This window comes from Mustela erminea, chromosome 1 (genome assembly GCF_009829155.1).
Source record: "Mustela erminea isolate mMusErm1 chromosome 1, mMusErm1.Pri, whole genome shotgun sequence".
NCBI lineage: Eukaryota > Metazoa > Chordata > Mammalia > Carnivora > Mustelidae > Mustela > Mustela erminea.
Window position 1 is genome coordinate 63999992 of NC_045614.1, and position 18031 is coordinate 64018022.

The 18031-nt window shown below is 43.5% G+C and overlaps 1 long non-coding RNA gene across 1 annotated transcript; it reads right to left on the reverse strand.

The window, feature by feature from the left end:
* Nucleotides 1-485: 485 nt before the first annotated feature.
* LOC116599199 lies at nucleotides 486-9539 on the reverse strand. The gene is made up of 3 exons (XR_004289286.1): nucleotides 9276-9539; nucleotides 8048-8108; nucleotides 486-1351 (listed from the first exon to the last, which is right to left on the reverse strand). It is a non-coding gene; the product is annotated as an uncharacterized LOC116599199 (long non-coding RNA).
* Nucleotides 9540-18031: the final 8492 nt, after the last annotated feature.

Below are 18031 nucleotides of genomic sequence, written 5' to 3' on the forward strand. Positions count from 1 at the left end.
AAGTCATGATCTCAGGGTCCTGGGATCGAGTCCCGCATTGGGCTCTCTGCTCGGCGGGGAGCCTGCTTCCTCCTCTCTCTCTCTCTGTCGTCTGCCTCTCTGCCTACTTGTGATCTCTCTCTGTCAAATAAATAAATAAAAATCTTTTAAAAAAAGAATAAAATATTTAGGGATAAATACAACAAAAGTAGTGCAAAATTTACATTTGGGAAACTACAAAATATTGTTGAAATACTAAAAATGAAAAAATCTTTACTTTGTTTATTCTCTCATTTGGGATAAATCTTCAAGTAACTTTTTCTATAAGTTTAGTTTTTAAACTCTGCATTTAAAAATCTATACTTCACAACAGGTTCTGGTATATATCTAGGTGTGGGTCTTTTCACTAACTTTTTTTTTTTTCTATGGAGGAGCTAACTTGAAATAAAGTATCTGCCTAGTTTCTTGGCCTTCTGGGTGAGAAGTTAGGGGTGAAGAAGGGATGTTTTAAAATGCAAGTTTTGTTATTGTTCAGATATGATGAGACCAACAGATCAGGAGATGACAGCCACTGAAAAGATAATTTATTACTCAACAGTTCCCAAGAAGAGGGGGCATTCCACATCATGCAGGGGAAGCACCAGGGTAGGTCAGGATTCATAAAGAACGAAGGAAAAGCATACACAGGAACCCTTATTGTGATTTCCATGGGAAGACAAAGCAGGGCAGGGTAAGCGCATTTAGGATTGGCTAGTTTGAATAGTTTCAGCTGGTTATGAGACATCCCTGGTCATGGGATGATTAGGACAGAAGAATATGGCCTCTTGGGGTGTAAGCAGCAAATGGTGGTCCAGAGTATAGGCTCTGGATTAGTTGGTTTACATGGGACAGACATGCTCAAAGGGAAGTCGTTTGCTAAGTCTAGGAATTAGCTAGCCCTGAGAGGGGCACTCTCCTGGGTCAGGGAGGACAGAGACACCAGAACATCAGGAAAATGGAAAATGAGAAAATACAGTTAATATGATGGGTAACTGCCATTCCCGATCCCATACTTTTCTGGCAGGGAAAAGGCAAATCCCAGCTCAGGGACAGCTAACTTCTTCTTGCAAATGCTCAAGGGACTCATTTCAGGAGTTTCCTATTCAAAAGGATACTGGCTCTTTCTTCAAGCATGGATGTGTCAGTCAATCAAGGGCCAACCAATGGCTTGATGGAGTTTCAACTTTTGTGCTTGACTTGGGTTCCTCCAGTTTCCAGGCAACTAGGCATGAACTGACTAGTGCTGTCGGATTGCCAGGTACCTACAGCATCTTGTTTAGTCTCCCCCTGGTGGATGACATGGGTCACTGAGGCAAATCAGAGCCTCCGTCTCCTGTAAAAAGGAAACCATTTGTTAGTTGGAATATGAAGGATGATGGTGAGGGTTTCATTATGGCCCCTTGATTGTAGCCTCTTTGTACAGCTCCTTTACGAACTATGCTTGACTATTATCCCATCTCTCTCTCTTTTTAAAGATTTCAACTATTTATTTGAGAGAAAGAGGGGGAGAGAGAAAGACATTGAGTACCAGCAGGGGAAGGGAGAAGGAGAAGCAGAATCCCCGCTGAGCAGGGAGCCTGACACGGGACTTAATCCCAGGACCCTGGGATCATGACCTGCGCCAAAGGCAGTCCCTTAACTGACTGAGCCTCCCAGGTGCCCTTAACCCATCTCTTGAACACAGACAGAGAGACTAGACACTAGTAATCCACTTTATTGGCCAACAACCTGCAAAACACTGTCCTGAGTTGGTGGTTCCAAAGAGATCTTCACTTGCCTCTACTCTCTCACCTGCTTTCAAGAATGTATGCCCTTTGTGGCTGCCATCAAATGACATTAAGTCTTAAAACTTGTGTGTGGGCCCCTCGAGGTCTCTCATCCTTTGTGTATGTTTGGAAAATTCCACAATAAAAATATTTTTAAAAATAAATTACAATTTATATCTACTAGGAGGGATACTCTAAAAAGAAACAGAAGATAAGTGTCGGCAAGGATGTGGAGAAACTGGAATCTTTTTTTTTTTTTAAAGATTTTATTTATTTATTTGACAGAGAGAGATCACAAGTAGGCAGAGAGGCAGGCAGAGAGAGAGAGGGAAGCAGGCTCCCTGCTGAGCAGAGAGCCCGATGCGGGACTCAATCCCAGGACCCTGAGATCATGACCTGAGCTGAAGGCAGCGGCTTAACCCACTGAGCCACCCAGGCGCCCAGAAACTGGAATCTTTACACGCTTTTGGTGAGACTGTAAAATGGTCCAATCTCTACATAAGATAGTATGGCGGTCCTTCAGCAAATTAGAAAGAGAAATATGATAGAATCCAGCAATTCTGCTTCTGAGTGTATACTCCAGAGAAGCAGAAAATGGGACTTGGAGAGATATTTGTATGTTCAAGTTCAGTAGCCCAAAGGGGGAAATGTGCAATATACATATAGCGGAATGTTATTCAGTTTTAAAAAGGAAGGAAATTCGGACATATGCTCCAGCATCAGTGAACCCTGAGAACATCATGCTAAGTGAAATAAGCTGATCACAGGAGGTCAGATAATGTTCGATTCTACTAGAGTGTCAAATTTTGACACTTTGTGTGTCAAAATCATGGAGATGGGAAGTGGAAAAGTGGTGGCCAGAGGCTGAGGGGATATTTAATGGGTCCAGGCTTCCAGTTCTGCTACATGAAAGGAACTCTGGAGTCGGACAGCGGTGGTGACCGCAAAAAAAGGTGAACGTGCTTAATGCCGCTGAATTGTATCCTTAAAAACAGTTAAGACAGTAACTTTTGCCTTATCTTTAAATTCTTTTTTTTTTTTTAAGATTTTATTTATTTATTTGACAGAGAGAGGAGAGAGATCACAAGTAGGCGGAGAGGCAGGAAGAGACAGAGGGAAGCGGGTTCCCCACTGAGCATAAAGCCTGATGCGGGGCTTGGTCCCAGGATCCCCAGACCATGACCCGAGCCGAAGGCAGAGGCTCAACCCACTGAGTTACCCAGGTGCCCCGATTCTACCACAATTTTAAAAAAGAATCAAGTTTTACTACTCTATAAACATAAGCCTATCCCGTGACTCAGCAATTTTACTCCTAGGTATTTACTCAAGAGAGGAAAACTATGTGAATTGCTAAGGAATATTTATAGTAGTCTGAATCATAATAATGAAAATCCGGCAATAAACCAAATGTCCATCAATAAGAAAGAGATAAGCAAATTGGGTTCTATTCATACAATGAAATACTGACCTGAAACAAATACCTATCCGCATAACAACATGGATGAATGTCAAAACACTATTCTGAGCAAAAGATGCCAGATGCCAAAGGAAACATAATTGCTTATATGAAGGTTAAGAATGAATCCAAATGATGGTGATACTATGGTGATAGAAATCAGAGCCTTGAGGGGGTGAGTGGGATGCAGAGAGGGTAAGAGGTAGAAGTGAGGCGTGTGTGTGTGTGTGTGTGTGTGTGTGTGTGTGTGTGATTGACTAAAACGGTCCAAAAAGGAACTTAGCAGGTTGATGGAAGTATCCTATATCTTGACTGGGGTGGTGGTTCTACAGGTGTATGCATTTATCAAAACTCAAGGGGCACCTGGGTGCCTCAGTTGGTTAAGCAACTGTTGGGGGCTCAGGTCATGATCCCGGAGTCCCAGGATCGAGTCCCACGTGGGCTCCCAGCTCCATGGCGAGTGTGTTGACTGACCTTCTCCCCTCTCACGCACTTTATCACTGTCTCCCTCTCAACTAAATAAATGAAATCTTTTAAAAAACCCTCATAAAGCAGTATACTTAAGATCAATGCATTACTGTCTGTTCTTTATACCTCAGCATAATTAGTATCAGAAAAATGTTCTCATTCTGCCCTCCCCCTCTGCCCCTGGGGTCAGTGAAGCCGGCTGGAAAAAAAAAAGTAATGTGGTTTTACACTATTCTCTGTATGTATATCATTTTAAAAATAATGTAAAATGTATGTCATTTAAAAAACAACCGTTAGTCATTCCAAATGAGCAGGTTTGCTTGTAACAAAACAAAGGCAGCTGGTCAAGTTCATGCTGACTGGTGCAGCCCCCTAGCCAGTGTGGGTGGCCACAAAGAGGGAAGTGAGAGAGAGCAGGTGTGAGCTTCCGACAGCTGGACAGCATCACACAGAGGCAAGAGACAGTCCAGGAAGGCGGCGTGGCTCAGGAGGAAGGTTGGTTGGTGAATAGCAACCTTCCGCATTATCTCTGGTATCAGTAAAAAGCTGGTTTCCCTGGCAACAGGGCCTCTTTAATGAGCGGTGCTGGGCAGCAGGCATGAACATGGTCCGTGGCAAGCGTGCGGAGAGGGAGAACACCTCCTCATCAAATACTCCCTTTTGCTCTGCATACTCAGCCCTAGCGATGGTTAAGAACAAACCAGAAAATGCCAAAAGGCATGATAAGAAGCTTTGGTGCCCCCAGCCGCTTCTCTCCCCCTTCACTGCGATGCTCTAGTAATTACCACTTGTAGGCTTTTCTTATATTGGATCTTTTGGTTTCATATGAATCTCTGTATATTATGAACTCAACTGTTCCGCTGTTGACATTGTCTCCTTATTGCCTGTTATGATAAAGAAGGGCGTGGAGAATCCGTATCACCCCATTTCTCCTTTCTTTCCTCTTGCCTCACTTTTCCCCTTGTATTATTGGTTTTCGTTCCAGTGGTTACTCTTGCAAATTCATATGCTATTCTAAAACTATTTGTTTTTCCTCTGTCAATTTCCACCAGCTTCTTTTGGCTCTGCCCCATCCGGGCTTCCATCCCTCCTGCCACCTCTACCTCCTAGTACCTCTGGCCATCCAGACTGGGGTTAGAATTAGGGAACCCCACTTTGGTATTTACACGGTCAAGGTTGAGACATTTTATATTCTGTTCAGGAATCAGAACTATTCCCCACGCCTGGCCCCTAGGTGATGATACAAGCTTTAAATTAGTAAATAATCGATTGCTATGACTCATGATTAGTTACATTTTCTCTTATCCTTATAATGTCACAACCCTGGGCTCCTCAAAGGACAATGTTCCTAGAAAATCATCAAATGGAGTACCAGTTGCTCAAATTCATACCACATTTTAGTTTGCTTCAAATATGGATCATAATTTTCCCATCTTCTTGGACTTTTTTTTTGCCCTTCCCTCTCTCTGGGAGAAGGAAAAGACTTTTTCATCACAGCCACTGATAGTTTATTTTTCATTCTAAATTGTGCAGGGCCTATTCTAGAATTCTTCTTAAGGACATCTCTTTGGAGATGACTGACTGACCTATTTTAATTTAGACAGACTTCTTTCAAAATCTGCTGCAAGCTATCATCCCAAGATTTATTTTCATTAAATTAGCAAGGTTATATCTGTCATTTCTTGTTTTCTACATACATCTTACATTTGATTTCTTGATGAACATCTTTGATTATCTCCTTTGCAAAGGCTAAATAGTAGACAAACTATTTTATCTCTGAATGTTTGCAGGTATAAAAATGGTTTTAGTTCTCAATCTTTCTTTTAAAGATTTATTTATTTATTTGAGAGCACAAGTGGGGTGAGAGGGCAGAGAGAGAGGGCGTCTTAAGCAGACTCCCCATTGAGTGTGGAGCCTGATGTGGAACTCGATCTCACCCCACTGAGATCATGACCTGAACTGAAGCCAAGAGTCAGAAGCTGAACTGACTGCACCACCCAGGTGCCCCTTGGTCTCAATCTTTTTTTTTTTTTTTTTTTTTAAGATTTTACTTATTTATTTGACAGAGAGCACAAGTAGGCAGAGAGACAGGCAGAGAGAGAGGAGGAAGCAGGCTCCCTGCTGGGCAGAGAGCCTGATGCAGGGCTCGATCCCAGGACCCTGAGATCATGACTTGAGTTGGAGGCAGAGGCTTAACCCACTGAGCCACCCAGGCACCCCCTTAGTTCTCAATACTGATAGCTAATGGAGCTAGGTATAGATTTCTAGGTGTGAAATTATTTTCCCACAGTAGTTTGAAGGGGTGCTTCACTAATTCATTAAAAAATTTAAAAATTGTGAAATAGAATCCATATACAGAAAGGTGCATAAACACAAATATATATCTTAATGAATTGCTATAAAGTAAATACCCATCCAGGCCATACAATGACATTTTGTCAAAACCCTAAAGGTCTACGCTAGCATCTCCATCCCCAACTCACATGTTCATTTCCAGTTATAGTGCTGCCCTTCCCTCTTAGATACAGCCACAATTCTGATTTTTATAGAAGTAACAGTTGCTTTTAAAACATAATGTTTGGGGCACCTGGGTGGCTCAGTGGGTTAAATTATATATCATGTTAATATTAATTAACATGATGCCTCTTGCTTTACACATATGAGGGCCGTTATTTACACATTTAATATATAATATTAACATTAACATGATATACAATATTAATATTATTAATATCAATATTAATAATGTTAATATACACATTTAATATTGCTAATTTGTCCTGATGACTTGAACGTTTTGTCATAGTGAAGTGGCCTTCTCTAATGCTTTTTTTTTGGTAAAGATTTTATTTATTTATTTGACAGACAGAGATCACAAGCTGGCAGAGAGGCAGGCAGAGAGAGAGGGGCAAGCAGGCTTCCTGCTGAGCAGAGAGCCCGATGCGGGGCTCAACCCCAGAACCCTGAGATTGTGACCTGAGCCGAAGGCAGAGGCTTTAACCCACTGAGCAACCCAGGTGCCCCTCTCTAATGCTTTTTTCATCTAAATTCTGTTTTGCTTGATGTTGATAGAGCTAGAGGAGATTTCTTTCATTTCTTTATTGTGGCAAATTACACATAATACAGAATTTTCTATTTTGGCCATTTCAAAATATATAATGTATTAATAATTAATAAAATACACAAACTCTTTCATCATTTCAAACGGAAATTCTAGACCCATTAAACAACTACCCTTCCCCCTTTCCCCTCAGCTCCTTTCAGCCAGTACTGTACTTTCTGTCCTTATAAATTTGAGTATTCCAGGGGCCTCTCTAAGTGGAATCATTTAATATTTGTCCCCTTGTGTCTGGCTTATTTCACTTGTTTTTGGAGCTTTAAACAAACACGTTATAGCATCTGCATATAGATGCACTAAGGAGAGTTTTTTTTCCCCCTTAAAACACCTGCAGTGTGTAAGGTTCTGTGGGAAAGCAAAGGTGGGTAAACCTCTGTCCCTAAATCCTTTGGGACAGACTGAGTGGGAGGCAAACACAAGACAAGGAATAAGCATCTGGAAGGGGCATGATGGATTGTAAAATGAGTATGTGCGGCCTTCCTTTTGCTTGGCCTCAGCGGATGTAAAGAGAAATCTGTTTGATATTTAAATGTTATTGAAGTTACTGGATCTATAAACCTGTCGGGCTTGAGCAGGGTTCCGCCCGCCTGGAGGTGAAGCCGCCGCCGGGTTGATGTAATTGCACGCTCCTGCCGCGCGGGGGCGGCATACCGAAATGACAGGAGGGCTGCCGGCTTGCCTAGTCCCTCCAGAAAGGAAGCCAGGAGCCTCGCACCCAAGGAAAGGAAACCCTTTCTGAGTGTGGCACTTCTCACGGTGGCTGTCAGAGGGGTGCTGCAAGCACTTTCTAATTCTTATAGCCCACCGCCTCATTTGCTCCGCACCCTACAGCTCCCCTTTAAGACCCCTCCGTCACAGTTGCTTTATTTCATCTGTCACCTTACTGCCCCTACATTCTCACCTTGAGAGCCCACCAGGCTTTTCTGCCCTTCTAGCCTTTAGTTTCATTACAGGGATTGTGGGTCTCCCCCCCCCCCCCCCCCCCCCCCGCTCCTCCTCTTCCTCCTCTCCAGTGAAAATCAGTTTCTGCTGAGCATCATTTTGCCTCTTTCCTAAGCTCTCATGATGGGATGAACTGATTGTCCGCAAATACCACTTTGGAACTCCTGTCGACCCTTGAACAATGCAGGGGTTAGGGGTACCCACTTTTCCCTGTTGAAAATTTGCCTTTAAATTTTGGCTCCCCAAACTTAACTACCAATAGCTTACTGTTGGCCTTACCGGTAACATCAACAGTCCATTAACGCATATTTGTATGTTATATGGATTACATCCTCTGTTCCTGGGGTAAAGTAAGGCAGAGAAAAGAAAATACTGTTAAGAAAATCATGAGAAGGGGGCCTGGGTGGCTCAGTCCAGTTAAACGTTTGACTTTGGCTCAGGTTGGTGATCCCAGGACTTTGGGATGGCACCCCATTCCCAGCCAACCCCGCAACACCTTGCGCCCCTTGCTCAGCAAGGAGTCTGCTTCTCCTTCCCCTCTCCCACACCTGCTGCCAATCCCCCTGCTTGTGCTCTCTCACTCTCTCAAATAAATAAATAAAATATTTTTTTCAGAAAAGAAAATCATAAGAGAAAATATATTTAGAGTGCTGTACTGTATTTATAAAAAAATGATCTACATAAAGTGGACCAACACAGTTCAGATGGTGCCGTTCAAGGGTCAACTGTATACCCAGCAGCTTCACAGCACCGCTGTCCTTACTGATACATATTGTTTATTCATTCACTCTTCAGGCAAGTCAGCGAAGTGCCAGGGTGCTGGGAACACAGAATAAACAAGATAAAACTGTAGACTTGGAGGCGCTTATGGTCTAGCGCTGGATGACAAGTAAACAGTTACAAAGCCAAGTGGTATGGGCTGAAACTGAGACAGGAGTATGGAGCAGGGGCAGGAAGTGCTGCAAATGGAGAGGCTGGGCTGGGGGAATGGGTCAGTCCAGGCATTCACATGGGAGGTGATGACAGAGATGAATCATCTAGGGACTCTGGGGGTTTAACCAGATGGAAGAGGGTGGATACCACGGCTGGATCGGGCTGCCAAAATAACAACATGTGAAAGCATCATTAGTTCCTCAAACCACCCGGAGTTCAGGGAGGGCAGGGCAAACCACACGTGGGGGAACTCCCAGCTAGCCTCAGCCTGATAACTAGTTGTGGTGTGGGTGTTGAGTTGTATTAGTGGCAATAAACTGGGTTGTCCTATCTGGCTTGTCTGTGGTTGGGTTTTATTTGGTGGGAACTTCTTCATACAATAAAATCATGATTTCTGGTATCCACCAGAAAACAAAACAAAACAAAACAAATCCAAGAGATTTTTCACATCAGACCCACCTTCTCTATGGCAACCACTAGCTGAAGCCACTTCAGTAGAAGGAGGCTGGCTGTCCTGGTTTGTGGCAGACCTTACCTCCCCCCTTGGTACTTATACCTGGCCAGGTACACTCACTTTTGATTCTTGCCTGGTCTCTGTAGGCAGCCAAATTTAGGACCTCTGCTTTGACATTCTGCCCTGCTACAGGTGTGGGCCAAGGTTCTTAGGAAGCCTGGTGCAGATCCCCTTCCTTGAGGTGGTGAGGCAAAGGAGTGAGGGATGGGGGCGGGAGTGAATCAGCCACCAATATTGTGCATATAGAGGGTTACCCAGAGGTCGCACCCTCTGCAGAGAGATGAGTCAGAGCAAAGGAGGAGGAAGAAGGTGGCAGTTCATTCCTGGACCTATGTAAGAAACAGAGAGTGGTGAAGAAAGTGCCCATTCCTCGGACGGTATTCCTGGCCTGGGAATGTGAGAGCATTAAGTCCACCCCAGCTACTTTGGGGAGCAGGGCAATGGTACAAACAGAGATGCACAGCCCTCAGCCTGCTCTCTTCCTCCTTCTGTTTTCATCTCTGACTCATGGGATGAAATGCACACGTGGGTGGATACCCCAGCCCACAAGCTCAGTTCTGTCGGCAGCTCTCCATGCTCCTGCCCAACAGCCACTCCTTGACCATCCCCTTGGGTGGACACTGGAAGTTTTGTACACTCTTGGAAGGAAAGACTCAAGAACCAGGCCTGGGCAGACCCTGTAAGCAGGCTTGGAGCAATTTGGGTCAGGAATTATGGCCCGGATCATGGTCTCAAAGGAAGCGCACGTCGTTTTGGGCCAGTGGGCTCCTCATACCCAAGAGGGTCGGAGGAGAGCCTGAATCCTGGAGTCATCTAAAGCCCTTGGCCAGGGTGAAGTGTTAGGGTCAGAGAAGTACTCCGGGCACCTCAGGTAATGAAGCCTGTATTCATAGGCTGCATCTGCTTAACAAAGGGCCACCAGATGGGTGAGTTAGAACAACAGAGACTTATTCTCGTATAGTTCTGTGGACTAGAGGTCCGACCAAATCAATGTGTCAACAGGATTGCTTTCTTCTGAGGGTTCTGAGGGAGAATCTGTCCCATGTCTCTCTCTAGCTTCTGGTGACAGCTGGCCTGTCCTTGGCTTGACACCCATCGTTCTGATCTCTGCTTCCACCCCACACAGCGTTCTCCCCATCTCTGTGCCTTCATACGGCCATCTTCTCATAAGGACCTCAGTCCTATTGGATCAAGGTTAATTCCCTTGTGACTTCCTTTCACCCAATTCCATCTGCAACAGCCCCATTTCCAACTAAGGTCATGTTCTGAGCTACTGGGGTGAACTCTTGAACATTTGTCGGGATGGGGGGTGTGTTATAATTCAACCCACAGCAGGACCTCTCATCATGTCACAGGCGGTGACCAGGAAGGGAAGACAGGTTTGCAGAAACCAATTTTTAGCCAGGCCTCCTGAAGCTGGGGCACGAGGTGGATGTTTCTTTGGGCTAGTTTTGTTCTCGCTTACTCTAGCTAGATTTTACTGAACATCTAGTAAATACCCTGGTCTGTGCATCTGTTCCCACTACTCCTGCTGCATTGACAACCAGCCCCTTTCTCTCTGCCCATCTCTTTCTCTGCCTGATGCCTTTGGCGGACTCTGGCCTATATGACCCAGATGGCTCTTCTCCCTCAATAATTTTTCATCTTTTCCTTCTGCTACCAGGCACTCTGACTCTGACCTCCAATTTATTTATTTATTTTTAAATATTTTGTTTATTTATTTGTCAGGGGGAGAGAGAGACAGCACAAGCAGGGGGAGCAGCAGGCAGAGGGAGAAGCAGGCTCCTTGCTGAGAGCAAGGAGCTCAATGCAGGACTCTATCCCAGGACCCTATGATCATGACCTGAGCCGAAGGCAGATGCTTAACCGACTGAGCCACCTTGGCATCCCTGACCTCCACTTTAAACTGCTGAGTCTGGAAAATTCAGGTCCAGAAAATCACTGTAGCCTCTTTTAGAACAGCTATCTCATCACCTTGCCTCAGTGAAAACCAGCTAGTCTGAGTTAGACGGTAAACACCTGCCCATCCTGGTCTGAGTAGCTGTGGCTGGGGGTTTGGGTCTTGTGAGACAAACCATAGCTGGTTATGACAGAGGAAATGGCCCAAGTTGGTTTACTAGCAAGCTGTTAGGGACAGGACAATTGCCCCCTGCTTCCTCCAGGGCGAGCTTTCCCAATCTTGGCACTAATGGCATTTGGGGCTGAGTAATTTTTTGCTGTGGGGGACTGACCTGTGCCTTGTAGGATGTTCAGCAGCATTTCTGGCCTCTGCCAAGTCAGTGCCAGCAGCCCCCTTACCCCACTTACACTAAGTTACGGTAATCAGAAATGTCTCCAGATGTTGCCAAGTGTCCCCTGAGAGGAAAATCACCCCTGGTTGAGAACAACAGTTCCAAGAGAACGGGAGGCTCCAGGATTAGCTCATCGATGCCTGGAGAGTCAGTAGTCAGCAGTGTGAGTATGAAGGATACTCATAGGTAATTGGTATACCCGCTTTTGTCAGGGCTCGTTTAGAGGGTGAGAAGGGCAGCTCCTGCTGTGGGCAGGGGGTTGGATGGAACTGGTTCAGACATGAATAGTTGTGCTGGATCAAAGTGCAGAAACCAAAGGGCGCCTGGGTGGCTCGGTCGGTTAGTTGCTTTCATCTCAGGTCATGTTTCAGGGTGGTGAGATCGAGCACCAGGTTGGGCTCTGTGCTGGGTGTGGAGCCTGCTTAAGATTCTCTCTCTCCTTCTCCCTCTGCCCCTCTCTCCTTGCTCTACCCCTCCCCTTCTTAAAAAATAAGTGGGAAACCAAAGCATCATATGTTTGTGTTTCAAATGAGCATGTTCACTGGTTTATTCTTGGTGCGTGTGAGATCGTGCAATTCTCTATGTGGGTGTGGGCATCTGAGTGCAGGTGTATATATCTGTTTGTCTCGAGATTGGATGGTCCATAGTCCACACTGCCCTCCTCCTATGTTACCAGGATAGATTAGTGTCATACGTGACACACTTGATTGATATTCTCAGAATGTTACAGAGAGTGGGAATTAGCTCTGCTGACGTTGAGATGGAAACAGAAATTTACTTCTGAGTGGTTTTTCTTGTGTAGTCCTGGCCTGCCTCTGGTCATATACAATGGGCGAGTGAATGGTAATGACCCCAGTGATCTCAATGACGTCTTGCTTCATCACCAGAATCCAGGGCTGACCAAGCTCAGCATCTAAGAAGCACAGCCAAGCCCAGTCCAAGCTCATCTGTGTTTTCTAGTCTTAGCCCCCGACCAACTAGTTGTACAACAAACTGCTTGACCTTTCTTTTCTTTAGTTTTTCTTCCTGTAAAATGAAGATCATTAATCCCCCTCGTAGAGGACTCTTTTGAGAACAACTTGCATTATCATACTTTAAAAAATAGTACTACCTAAATGTTGAATGAAAATTTGGCATAAGGTGAGTTTTCCCTTTTAAAAAAAAATTCAGCTGATATTTGCTTATACACTCTATGTCCCTGATCATTTATCTAAATATTTGTCCTTCTTAGATGGTTAGCTCTCTGGACACATAGGCTTGGGTCCATACCTTCCCTTGATATAATGGTCATTGGGGCCACTAAAGACTCAATAGTCATTTGTTCACATCGATGTTTTTTGACATTGATGATTCTGGTTGGCCCAAGTTCCCAGATTGAAGTTTTCAGTTCTTTAAGGCCATTGAATGGGTTCTTGGATACTTTCAAGGGAGAAGAGTTTGTCATTCTTTTAACAACCAGCCCACCTGTGAGAAATAGAAAGCCCTATGGGAAAAGAGTCTGACCTTCAAGGCATTAGAGTAAGGGCAAGCCATAGACTGGGGGGAGAGAGACCCACGGACACACTTGCCAGATCATTTTCCTGCTCTTTCAAGTTAATATTCTTTTCATTTCTCCAGGTTTATTGAGGTACACTTGACAAATAAAATTATATACATTTAAGGGTACAAGTTGATAATTTGATGATGTACGTATTCTTTGTGAATTGATTACCACAATTAATATATCCATCTCCTTACATGGTTACCGTGTGTGTGTGTGTGTGTGTGTGTGTGTGTGTGTGTTGTGAGAATGTTCTATTTTCTTAGCAAATCTCAAGTGTGCCATACAGTATTGTTACCTATGGTCACCATGCTGCATGTCCAGTGTGTCTCCAGAACATATTCATCTTATAACTGAAGGCTTGTGCTCTTTAACCAGCATCTCCCCATCTCCCTAACCCTCAGACTGGTAATCACCTTTCCATTTTCTCCTTCTATATGAGTTCAGCTTTTCTTTTCTATTTTCTTTTACTTTCTTTCTTTCTTTTTTTGGTTCCACATATGTGAGATCATACAGTTTTTATCTTTTTCTGTGTGGCTTATTTCATTTAGCATAATGTCGTCTGGTTCACCCATGTTGTCGCAAATGGCAAGATTTCCTTCTTTCTCATGCCTGCCTGAGTAATGGTCCATTGTCTGTGTCTCTTGGTATATATTGCATTTTCTTACCATTCATCCATCATTAGACACACAGTAGGTTTCTATTATCTTGGCGACTAGAATAATGCAGTGAGCATGGGGGTGCCCTTAGTGATTTATTTATTTAGGGAGTGCCCATTTTTAAATCAGGTGATTTGCTTTTTGTTATTTAGTTGCTTAAAGTCTATCTTGTCTGATACAAGTACAGCTATCCCTACTCTCTTTCGGTTTCCATTTGTAAGGAATATCTTTTTCCATCTCTTCACTTTGAGGCTATGCATGTCTTTAAAGCTGAAGTGAATCTCCTCTAGGCAGTGTCTCAGAGGCAGGATCTTGTTTTTTAATCCATTCAGCCACTCTATGTGTTTTGCTTGGAGAATTTAATCAATTAATATTTAAAATAATTATTGATAGGTAAGAACTTGCCATCTTACTTAAGGTTTTCTGGCTGTGAATTTCCTTTTTCTTATCTTCCTCTCTTACAGTTTTTTTGGGGGGGGAATTCATTATTTTTCATAGTGAAATGATCCATCTTGATTCCCTTCTCTTTATCTTTTGTGTATCTACTGTGGGTTTTTGCTTTGTGGTTACCATGAGACTTACACGGGATAGTCTGAGCTGATAACAATTAAACCTGGATTGCATACAAAAACAAAACCCTTTTACTCCCCTCATCTCATTTGATGTTTTTCATGTCACAATTTACATCTCTTTATATCATATATCCTTTCACAAATTATTGTAGCTATATCTATTTTATTTATCTATTTATTAATAAATAATATTATTTATTATTATTAATTTATTTATGTATTATTTATTTTTAAATCAGAGTGAGCACAAGAAGAGAGGGAGTGAGCACAAACAGGAGTAGTGGCAGAGGGAGGGAGAAGCAGGCTTCCTGCTGAGCAAGGAGACTGATGTGGGACTCAATCCCAGAACCCTGAGATCATGACCTGAGCTAAAGACAGCGGCTTGATCGGCTGAGCCACCCAGGCATCCCAAGCTATATTTATTTTAAATACCTTTGTTCCTTTGTCTTTATACTTGAATTAAATGATTACGACACCACCATATTACATCATTAGGGTATTCTGGATTTGATTACATACTTACTTTATTATATATATGTGTGTGTGTGTGTGCGTGTGTGTGTGTGTGTGTATTTAAATATTTTATTTATTTATTTGACAGAGAGAGATCACAAGTAGGCAGAGAGGCAGGCAGAGAGAGAGAGAGAGAGAGGAGGAAGCAGGCTCCCTGCTGAGCAGAGAGCCCGATGCGGGACTTGATCCCAGGATCCCGAGATCACGACCTGAGCCGAAGGCAGAGACTCAACCCACTGAGCCACCCAGATGCCCCACTTTATTTTATATTTTTATATGTTTTCATATTACTATTTTTAAATATTTTATTTATTTATTTGAGAGAGTCAGAGATAGAGCATGAGCAGGAAGGGGGAGAAGCAGACTCCCCACTGAGCAGGGAACCTGATGCAGGGCTTGATCCTAGGACCACGGGATCATGATCTGAGCTGATGGCAGACACTTAACTGAGCCACCTGGGTGCCCCTCTTTTCATATTAGTATTTAGCATCCTTGAAAAGCTCTTATCAGCCTTTGCTAAAAGGCAAGTCTACTGGTGGTGATCTCCCTCAGTTTTTGTTTTCCTGGGAAAGTCTATATCGCTCCTCTGTTGCTAAGCACAGCTTTGCCAGATAAAAGTATTCTTGGTTTGCAGTCTTTTCTTTCAGCACCTTCATTCAGTATATTGTCCGCTCTCTCCTGGTCTGCCAGGTTTCTGCTCAGAAATCTGTCAGTGATAGCCTTATGGGAGTTCCCTAGTGTAAGAGGAATTTTTTTTCTCTTGCTTCTTTAAAAATTATCTCTCTGACTTTGAACCGTTTCATTGTAAGGGGTCTGGAGAAGATCTCTTTGGGCTGAATCTATTTGGCAATGAGAACTTCCCAAACCAAGGGAGACATTTGAACATTCAAGTTCATGAAGCTTAAATCCATGTTCAACCTATCCACAGAGGGCAGACTGGAGAGTGCAAGTACAAAGGCAGAGGAGGAAGACCCTGCTGGAATGTCAGCCTCCCTCTGTGGGCTGGAGAATTTATCTCTGACTTGACCCGTCACATACTCGGCTCAGTGCAAGCTGAGTCCTACACTTACCAGGATCTGCCGTCCTTGGAAAAACAGTTCAGTGACCATCTACTGTTCATGAACTTGTCCTTGGGGTCATTCTCCACACTTCCTGCCCCCAAACCCCAAACCAAATGGTGTTTCCAAATACTCATTAAAATTCCATATAAAACTCTCTGCAGAGTTTGGGTAGATATAACCTTTCCCATCTTTGGGACTCCAATGTTTTGGGGCTCCTTAGAGGTGAAACGAACAGTTGTGCAGATGACTCACCCTTTGATCTGGCTTTGCAATCTAAGACCATAAAGAAGGGATATACAGTGTCACAGAGCAAAAGCACAGCCGTGCTTGAGAGCAGGGGTGTGGGATGGGAGAAACAGTGCTATGCAGTCCGTTCTTCAAAAGACAGGACTTTCAACCATTTAGAAAGAATATTAGAGGGGGCACCTGGGTGGCTCAGTGGGTTAAGCCTCTGCCTTCGGCTCAGGTCATGATCTCAGGGTCCTGGGATCGAGCCTCACATCAGGCTCCCTGCTCAGCGGGGAGCCTGCTTCTTCCTCTCTCTCTGCCTGCCTCTCTGCCTACTTGTGAACTCTGTCAAATAAATAAATAAAATCTTAAAAAAAAAAAGAAAGAATATTAGAGGACAATAGTGGACAAAGCACAAATATATGGTCTTATTGCCTCCTGAAGTCCTACTAAAACTACAGTAAAGAGATTTTTAAAGGGCATATGGAGAGAGAGAACAGGAGAGAATACAACAGTAATAGAAACTTGGTGCTGGAAATCTACCAGAAAAAATGGGAAATGACAGCAGACACAAGAGAAATGATGGTGAGCTGGCAGAGGGGAAACCAAGGTGCAGCTCATTTTACACAACGGAATCACCAAAAGTCTCAGAAATTACTGGCACCAGGTATTTTTGGAAGTAGGACCAATGAACGGGATAAGGAAGTTTGGCTGAGTGTCTATTTAAGAAGTACAGGATCCCGAGATCCCACCCCAATTAAGCATAGATGGCCCATTACCCCTTCCTCACCTGACCACAGGAGCTTTGCTCCCTGAGGACGCAGAAAGGCAGGTCTCAGGTCTGGGGGACATCAGGCAAATTTGAAGATAAATATACCACAACATCGCAAGCAGTCAACGCGTGTATACTGGATACTGAGGATCCTAACTCCCATACATCCCTTAAGTGCCCATAACACAGACAGCCAGACCTTCACCTTCTAAAAACCAGCTTGCATAATCTGACCAGGCCCAGAGGGAAAACCCAAAGACCCTGATGTCAGAGATTCTTTATCCCAGAGGCCACCGCTGACTGCTTGCAACCTAATAATCACACTCCCATGATCTGAATTTCCAATCAGCTTTTAATCAATCTCTCTCTCTTTTTAAACTCTTCTATACGGAAAAACTTCCAACTTCACAACAGTAGAGAGAATAGCATAACAAACTCTCACAAAACCCATGACCCAGCTTCAATAATTATCAATATTTTGCCAATCTTGTTTCATCTATACCTCCAGTTTCTTTTTTGTTGTTGTTTTACTTGAATATATTTTTCAAAGATTTAATTTATTTATTTGACAGAGAGAGACACAGCGAGAGAGGGAACACAAACAGGGGGAGTGGGAGAAGAAGAAGCCGGCTTCCCACTGAGCAGGGAGCTCCATGTGGGACTCAATCCCAGGACCCTGGGATCATGACCTGAGCTGAGTCATTAAGCAGTTGCTTAACCACTGAGCCACCCAGGCAACACTGTTTTACTTGAATATTTTAAACCAAATACCAGACAGCATATTAGTTCACTGATTAAAAAAGAGAGAAGAATAAAAAAAAGAGAGAGATACTTAGTGTATATCTCTAATAGAGAAAGGCATTTAAAAAACAACCACAATATCATTATCATACTCAGAAAAATTAACAATAAATAATTCCTTAATGTTATCATAACACACAGTCTGTGTCATATTTCCCAGATTGATTCAAAAATTTATTTTTCAATTGGTTTGTTAGAATCAGGACTTAAACCAGGCTAACATGTTGCATTTGGTCGATATGTCCCTAAGTTCCTTACACTCTCTTATAATTACTGTTTCCTCATTCTCTCTCTGTGTTGTTATACCATCATTTTTGGTTAAAGAGAGGAAGTCATTTTCCCTGTAGAATTTTCCACATGGTGGATTTGGTTGATTGCA